We start from the raw sequence: 8,799 nt of genomic DNA on the forward strand, positions 1-8,799 counted from the left end.
GGGCATTGGAAAGTGACTGGAATTTTCGACCTCATTCAGTTGTCGAGGTCGCCGATTACTTATAACCCTGCTATGCTTCTGAGTTCTCTTTTCTTTTGGGAGCGGTCCACCAATAGCTTTCATGTCCCCTTTGGGACGCTTTCTCCCACTCTTCTCGATGTTGCTGCAATTACTGGCCTCTGGGTGGTGGGCGATGATTACCATTCTTCTGCTGCTCCTACCAATCCTATTGCTATTCCAACAGATAACATTGCTTTCAGTAAGTTTATTAAAGATCACTATGTCGAGAATGGTGAAGTCTCCGATGCTGAGCATGTCGCGTTTCTACTGTATTGGCTTTCTGCTTATGTGTTCTGCACCAAGTCTTTGAGGATTCCGGCTAAACTCCTTCCTTTAGCCAATCTGTTACACGAGGGTCGAATTATCGCCATGGCCAGGCTCGTGCTCGGTAATCTCTACCAAATGATCAATGAAGCGATAGCTGACATTCGAGATCCTAAGGTTGCGTCTTTGAATGCAGCTGGTCCTTTCTGGCTTCTTCAGCTTTGGATGAATGCGGTTTTCGAGCCATCTCTTCCAGCCAAGAACCCTCCTCCTACGGTGTCTAACACAAGGATCGATGCTTTCAGGCTTGAGGCTCTCACCCCTCCTTATGATGCTTCCACGTTCGAGTTTGACTTCAAGAAGTATTTTACCCTGTTTTTCGAGCTGAAGCGTTTCCGCTCGAGCTTTGCACCGTACCACAAACCTTCTTATGGCCCTCGGTGGCTAAGGAACTCTTACCCCAATCTTCCTGGCTCAGAGAACCTCTCTCAGCATCAAGTCGAGCTTTGGCAGACTATATTGTCTCCCAGGGTGTTAACCATCAACTTTGCCAGTAATGATTTTACTCTTTGCGGTTACAATCCTCAGCTTGTGTCTCGACAGTTTAGGCTGAGTCAAGATTTGCCCAATACCTTGTTCGACAAATCCCTCATCCTCTATCCTGGTACCATCACCAAACGTAGTGTTTTCGACACTACCATTGGTTACTATAACGAGGAGGAGCTACTTGGTCTTAGTCCTTTCAGTTTCACTCCATCCTTTTACGTCACCCAGGCGTTCAAGGCGTGGTGGTCTGCTTATTGGCATGATATTTCGACGCCAATTGAGGATTGCTTCCAGCGCATAACAAACATTTTTCTTTTGGAGAGGCAGGCCCCAAAGAAAATCAAAGGTATGCATACATCTGAGATCAACGCTTTTCAACAATTCTTCGGTGTAGTATACTTTCCGGGTCCTCGACTTCAGGAAACGGTTGCCAAAGCAGCCCAAGTTCTCAGGCGAATGTGGGAAGCTAAAGCCAAGAAAACTCGATTGAGCCTTCCTTCTGATGAGGATGGTCTTTCTTTTATTATTCGAAAAACCGGCTTTAGGTTCCCACCACTGCCTACTTGTAAGTATGCTTTGGCTTTTCCGGTAGTGCTTCCTAAGTGGGTTGATCATGTAAGTATCAAAAACTTTTACCACGGTGCACTGCCCCCTCGGAAGCGGGTGACCTGGACCAAGCGTTACCTGTGGAATTATCCTCTCCATGTGCCGGTTGAAATCTTCAACCACATATCGCTAAGAACGCTTATTGGTCAAGGTAATTATTTCGACCTGGCATCTCTGCGATATTTATAGCTTAATCTTCCTTTGTTTTCCTTTTGTAGCTGAACCAATTCCTCGACCGACCCTTCATGCTTCTCCTCGGGTGGCTTCTGCGATTGTTGAAGTGGAGGATGATGATGATGATGACGTTGCCTTGGCTGATAAGCTCAAGATTCCTAAGGTAATACTGAACCTTGTGAAACTTTGACCTTTACTTGACGTGTATATCTTTGTGATCATTTGCTTTTGTTTCAGAGTCGAAAACGGGGGGCCACCCCTACTACTTCTGCGAGCCAAAAGAGGGCTAAAGGTGCTGGTGAACCTTCTGCGGGCAATCCTTCCCCTGCTAAATCAGCCAGTCAACGTGAGGAAGTGCAGCAAGGTGGTGAACAAGGTGTTGATGAGCAGGCTTCTAATCCTCTGCTTCAAGGTACTACACCGATTCCTGTCGAGATGGCTCAAGCCAAGAAGACCTCCGGGAAAAGGTATAGTCGCAAATCTGGTAGCTCCTCTTCCCACCATTCTAAAAGTTCAACCAGTTCCAGCCCCCTCAAAGCATCTGGCCCTAAGGTAAATTATTAGCTCTTACCTCGTCTCAATTCGCTTTCTTTTCTTCTTTCTCAATCATTTTCACTTTTGTTCTTCAGAGGGTTGGCATGTCTAAAATGGTTGTACCTCGAGCCACGTGGTTTTCTTCTAAACCCCTACCAGTTGTCCTGTCTAGCTCTCCGAGCAGTTTAGAGTCCTCTAATTCGAGTTTAAACTCTACTGAATCAGACCCTGTGTGGGACAAGCTAACGTTCTATTTTAACTCGAAACCAATTGCTTGGCAGCATCCTGGTTGTGAACCCTATTATACCAAAGAATGTCGAGATAACCTTTCTAATTTTCCTCCGCAGGACATGCAGAACATGCCTTCCCCTACTCGCGAAGAAAATGTACCACATGATGAGGTGCAGGGTAGTGAAGGTCAAGAACCTCCAATCATTCAGCCTGATCAAGTGATTGGTGTGATGCCCCCTCCTAAGGCTGATGTTCTGGTCTCGACTCATTCTGAACCTTCTTCTCGACAACTTTCAACTTCTCCTCAACAACCTCAACCTTCTCCTCAGCAATCTCAACAAGGTGCCCGGATCGCTTTGTCTTCTCCTCACGCTAAGGGAGGCTCAGCTTCTTCTAAGACGGCTGCCTCTTCCCATACTTCTGGCGAGAGGCTCAGTGCTCTTTTGTGGTTTTATTTTTTGCTTTTATCTTTGTCTAGAATTGGTGCTACTAATCTTTCTTTGTTTGAGTGTCACACTTTCAGGTTGCTCTCAAGAGAGACACCGTCATGGGTGGCCATATGACGGAGGAGGAGATGCAAGCCCATATCGAGGCAAGAATCCAAGAGGGGATCACCCTCCGATTATGTGAACAAGAAGTTGAGAATGCCAACCGGTCTCTTCGGGAACTCACTTCGGCTCCCATGAGTTATGATTATCCCGGGAGCATTGTTTTTCCCGAGGGAGTGGGAAACTTTAAGTTGAGACCGGCATTCATCAACTTGGTGAGCCAAAGCCAATATGGTGGAGGTTCCTCAGAAGATCCTCATGCTCATATGGAGAGGTTCATCCGTAATTGCAACACTTATCGAGTGAGCAATGTTTCATCGGAAGCAATTCGGCTGAGCCTATTTCCATTTTCGTTAAAGGATGCAGCGGAGGAATGGCTGAATTCACAACCTCAAGGGAGTATCACTACTTGGGAAGACCTAGCAGAAAAGTTCACAACAAGGTTCTTCCCAAGAGCCCTTTTGAGGAAATTGAAAAAGGACATCATGAATTTTGTGCAATCCGCTGAAGAAAATCTCTATGAAGCTTGGGAGCGCTTTAAGAAGCTCTTGAGGAAATGCCCTCAACATAATCTCACCCAAGCTGAATTGGTTGCAACATTCTATGATGGTCTAGAATACTCTTGGAGGTTTGGCCTAGACACGGCTTCAAGTGGAGAGTTCGATGCTCTTCCCCCACAAGCGGGGTATGACTTGATCGAAAAGATGGCAGCGAGAGCCATGAACTCTGAAAATGATCGCCAAACCCGAAGGAGAATGTTTGAATTTGAAGCTTATGACAAGCTCTTGGCCTCCAACAAGCAAATCTCTGAAAAAGTGGCGGAGATTCAAAATCACATAAAAGTGACCAAGCTGGTCGGTGCTAGTGTAGCCAAAGTGGAGTGTGTGACTCGTGGAGGGCCTAATTTTAGTAATTCTTGTACCATGACTAATCAAGGTTTCCAAGGTCAAAGCTCTGGACTATTTCAACAAGTCCAAGAGCAAGTTGATGTAAAGGATGGTGGCAAGAAGAGCTTAGAGGAGCTATTGGAGAGCTTCATCAACCGCATGGAGAGCAACTATAAAATCCAAGATGCGGCTATCAAGAACTTGAAAAGTCAATTTGGCCAGCTAGCCAAGCAAATGGCCAAGATACCTCAAGGTAAGTTTTCTCCTAATGCTTTAATTTTGTCTAAACATGAAAATGCTGATGATGTTACCACTAGGAGTGGGAGAGTGTTACATGAGTCTAAAAAACAAGTTGAGGGAGAGAAAAATGACAAAGTGGAGGAAAAAGATGAAGGTGTTATAAAGAAGAGGGTGAGTGAACCTGTGAAAGCTAGAGTTTTGAGCACTCCTTCTCCTGAACTTAGCAAGATTCCATTCCCCAAGGCTTTGGCTAATAAAAATCTGGATAAACAGTTTTCTAAGTTTTTGGAGGTTTTTAAGAAACTCCACATCAATATACCTTTTTCTGAAGCCTTGGAGCAAATGCCAATCTATGCTAAGTTCATGAGGGATATCCTAAGTAAAAAGAGGAAGTTGAGTGAGGTTGATGAGACGGTCATGTTGACTGAGGAGTGTAGTGCAATCTTGCAAAGGAAGATACCTAGGAAGAGGAGAGATCCCGGAAGCTTTACTATTCCGGTGGAGATTGAGGGGTTGTCGAAAGTGGATGCATTGTGTGACTTAGGAGCGAGCATCAACTTGATGCCGCTTAGCATGTTTAGGAGGTTGAACTTAGGTGAGGTTACCCCAACTATGCTCTCCTTACAAATGGCGGACCGATCCCTAAAGACACCTTATGGGATCATTGAGGATGTTATGGTGAAGGTGGATAAGTATGTGTTCCCCATTGATTTTGTGGTGCTGGACATGGAGGAAGATGCAAAGATTCCTCTTATTCTAGGCCGACCCTTTTTAGCCACTGCTAGGGCTAAGATTGATGTTGATAAGGGTCAGCTCATTCTCCGAGTTGGTAAGGACAAGGTAAGATTTTCAGTTTTCAATCCTAATTTGCAAGCTAACCTTAATGATGGTTTTTTTTGTGATATGATTCAAAGCTTGTCCAGGTCTTCAAAGGAGACCCCCAAGGTAAGTGAAAAAGATGTTGGGCTTAATCAAGCTCTCATCAAGCTTGTTAGTGAAAACAAGTATGGGGGGTCTAAAGATGAGAATTTCCAAGACCACATTGCCCGGTTCACACAAGCTAGTCACCTTGTTAAGATGGAAGGTGTGACTAGTGATGAGCTCATGATTAAGCTTTTCCCTCACTCCTTGAAGGGGGGAGCAAGGATTTGGTACGATGGTTTAGATGATACCCTCTCTTGGGAGGAATTGTTCCAAAGGTTTTGTGCAAAGTTCCTACCTTGCACATGTGGAAGAAAGATTGATGGTAAGGAATTTCCTTCCTAACACCAAAGGAAGGAGAGTCCACCTAGGACTATAACTTAGGGCTGCTTGGGAGACAACCCAAGTCTTGTTTTCTTCTGCTTGTTTGTTTGTTGCATTTTGCAGGGAATGAGAGCATGGATTTTGGATGTAGGAGGTGTGTCTAAGGCCATGGTAACTTGTAAAGGATGTCGACTCTTTCCCTTAGTTAAGCTCATGCATTTTTACATATTTTTCTTTTGTAGCTTTTATTTTTCTTTTAATCATGCATTGTTTTGTTAGAGTCGTTTTTGGGTCTTTACTTCCCTATACTCACATGTTTTTGCCCGTAGTTATGCTCTCGTACTTGTGCTAGTTTTGAAAATGTTTTTGTGAATATTTGTGTTGTCTTTTGGGGATGAGTGATTGCATGCTTTGGGGAAGAGAGGAGGAGACTTCGGTCTTCCGAGTGTTTCTTGAGGATAGAGTTGGTGTGAGTCCATAAGGGTCCATCTTTGACCCTTCACCATAAATTTTCTCTGGAGGATCCTGACTCACTTGTACTTCTTGGTTCTGTATTGATTTCACTCTTTGCATGCTTTGTGATACTTGTACAATTTTTGGGACATGTAGGTTTTTGAGCTTCAGAGTTGTTGGTTTGAACATTGTCCTTAGTTGTCCCATTTGAGCCTTATTGGAGAATTTGTTGTAGCCAAGTGATTGGGACGGATGTTTGGTTGGATTTTGGGGAGTGTTGGTCCTTGCATTGTTTTGGAGCTAAGTAAAGTTGAAAGTGTCTCTTGCCCCAAGTGAAAAATATTGAAAAAGAAGAAAAATAAAAAGAAAAGAACTCCTAATCAAAGTTGGAGTGCAAAAAAAAGAAAAGAAAAGAAAGTTGAAAAAGGGGTCAAGAGACTTGTGCTAAAAAAGGTTTTTTGTGGAAAGCTCCGGGGGTTACTAATTGGACCACACTCAATATGTTTTGAAGCCTAGCCTTCCTTAGGGATCAACCACCTTGTACTTCACCAAGCCAACATTTCAACCCTTTGAAGTCTCTTTGAATTTTTGCATGTTTGATCTTTGTTGCTATTGAGTGAATGACATTCAGGACCCATGAACTACTTGTGAGCTCAGTGCACTTAATATATATCTCATCCTAGGAATTTTAGATCTATATGTTTCTCATGATGGACTCTACACTCTCCTTTGTCTAAAAGTTGCATGAAGTGGATTGTTGTGTCTTTCTTTTGGAACCAGCTGTAGTTGCTAAATCCCCTGCTTTTGTGTGAAGTATTCCTTGTTGGGCACTTGTTTTGGGAGCATTTCTTGCGCTTGAGGGCAAGCGAGTGTTATTTACGCTCGAGGGCGAGCTGTCGTTGAGTATAGTGGTGTGATGACCCTGTTTTAGTAGTGTTTTTAGGGTCATTTCTTTGCTTATTTTGAGTCTTTTTGTGGAGTCTCATGTAGTGTTTCATGCATTCTCATGCATTTTTATCTTTCTTTGTGTCTTTGCTTTGTTTTAGTAATTTTGTGGTTTTATAGGGACTTTTCTTGCATTATAAGTAACTTTAGGACTTGCATGTGTTCCCTTTGATAATTGAGGCCCCTCTTTGCTAACAAAGCTCTTTGAGCTTCTGGATTTTCCTTGCCTTGTGTTTCAAGTTTTCAGATCAAAAACTGAAGGAGAAGGAAGGTCAAGAGGCTTGGGATTAATGGAGCTTGATGGAGCTTGAAGAGGAGTTAAGAAAGAAGTCAAAAAGCCTTTTCCAGCGAGTACGAGCGCCTAGGCGCTTGAAATGGGCGCCTAGGCGCCAGGCATAATATGGAGAGGATCTGGGGAGAGCGCCTAGGCGCTTATAACCAGCGCCTAGGCGCCAATTGCCTTCCAGAGGCATGTTTTTGGGCTGGAATTGGCGCTCAGGCGCTCTGAATTGGCGCCTGAGCGCTCAGACTCGCTTGTTTTGCCTATAAATTGGTTTTTAGGCATTTCTCTTGGAACCTTTTGTCAAATTAACATATTGTAATAAGGTAGAAGATAGGGTTTTAGTTCTGGAGCTTGAGGAGCTTTCTCTAAGTCTCATGATCCAGGTTTTATCCTTATTTTCTTGTATGGATTTCATAGCCATGCTTGGCTAAACACCTTTTTGCTTTGGGTTCCTTGTAAGACTCTTGATGTTTTAATCTTATTTCCTTTTTCTTCATATGAATCTTCTGAGTAAACCCTTGAATCCCATATCCATGCTTTATGTTTCAAGTTAGATCATGAGCTAGCTTTATGCTTTTCTATAATATAATGGAAATTTGTTATAGATTAGGGACATGATATGGGATTACCTCTTCTATGCTTGCTACTAGGAATAGAGTAGGGGTTGGGGTTTGTTGGCCTGAATTGCATGCTTAGTGCCTTTAGCAAATGTTTAGGTTGTCAAGGAATTGAACCTATCTTTTGACTTTAGAGGATTGTCTATACAAGGCATTGATAGATGATTACTTAGGCTATAACATCAAGGAGAGACTCAGAATTTTTGTGGGAAGAATAGGTTAATTTAAAACTGATTTAGTTAAGCAAGAACCCAAGGCAAGATCACCATTGTTATCACACACTTACATTTCTTAAGTTTGTCACTCAATCACTTGAACAATCAACCCTTAAAACTGAATTTTATTTGCTTTCCAACCGTGAACTCGAATCTTAAACTGAATTGCCACACCAATTCCCTGTGGTTCGATAATTTAAAACCGGGTGAATTCCGTACACTTGCAGATTAACCAACACAGGCTAAAAATGGTCTATCAAAAGAAACATGCCAAGGTTAAACTCTAATTTTTAGGCTCGTCAAACTAATTTCGAGCATCTATATCCATCATACTCACTAAAATATTTACACATCATTTTTTCAATTTCTCATGATGCAACATCATCTACCCCATTTTACTAACTTTTTACTCCAACCCAACAACGCTTAAAAGTTTCTATAGTGGATCCCACCATCAACATCACATTTGTATATTTTATTATTTATCTACATTTTAATTAATTGTAAGTGCTTGTAATAAATACAAGCTCACCTTTCAAGTCTAGTGTGGAGTATCTATTCCCACATACTCTTCTTTGTCATGTTGTAATTGAATATGTACTCCAATGGTAATAGATCATATGAGTATGTATTTAACATTAGATACTACCATTGGAGATGATCTTAAGATAACTTAGTTTATTTCCAAGCACACCGATAAGTAATAAAAAAAAATTTGACACATTGGAAAATGGTTATAAATATTATTATATACATGACATTATTTAATTAACTTTTTAAAAAAAAACTTATATAGATGTTATTCAATCCAAATTGAAAACTATAAACGGATTTGTTACGAGAGGAAGAAAAAAAGAAGAAACTAAGCGTGGCACGCGGTCTCTCCCACTTCCATGACCTAGTCTTTTGTGTGAAAGAGTTATGTGATCAAAGAAATTTACAAGAAAATTA

General features: G+C 42.1%; 1 non-coding gene across 1 annotated transcript; it reads right to left on the bottom strand.

Moving 5' to 3' along the window:
* Positions 1 to 3,430: 3,430 nt before the first annotated feature.
* On the bottom strand, positions 3,431 to 3,537 carry LOC130716447 (small nucleolar RNA R71). Its single transcript, XR_009012059.1, has one exon. It is a non-coding gene; the product is annotated as a small nucleolar RNA R71 (small nucleolar RNA).
* Positions 3,538 to 8,799: the final 5,262 nt, after the last annotated feature.

The sequence above is a fragment of the Lotus japonicus genome, chromosome 4, assembly GCF_012489685.1.
Source record: "Lotus japonicus ecotype B-129 chromosome 4, LjGifu_v1.2".
Lineage (NCBI taxonomy): Eukaryota > Viridiplantae > Streptophyta > Magnoliopsida > Fabales > Fabaceae > Lotus > Lotus japonicus.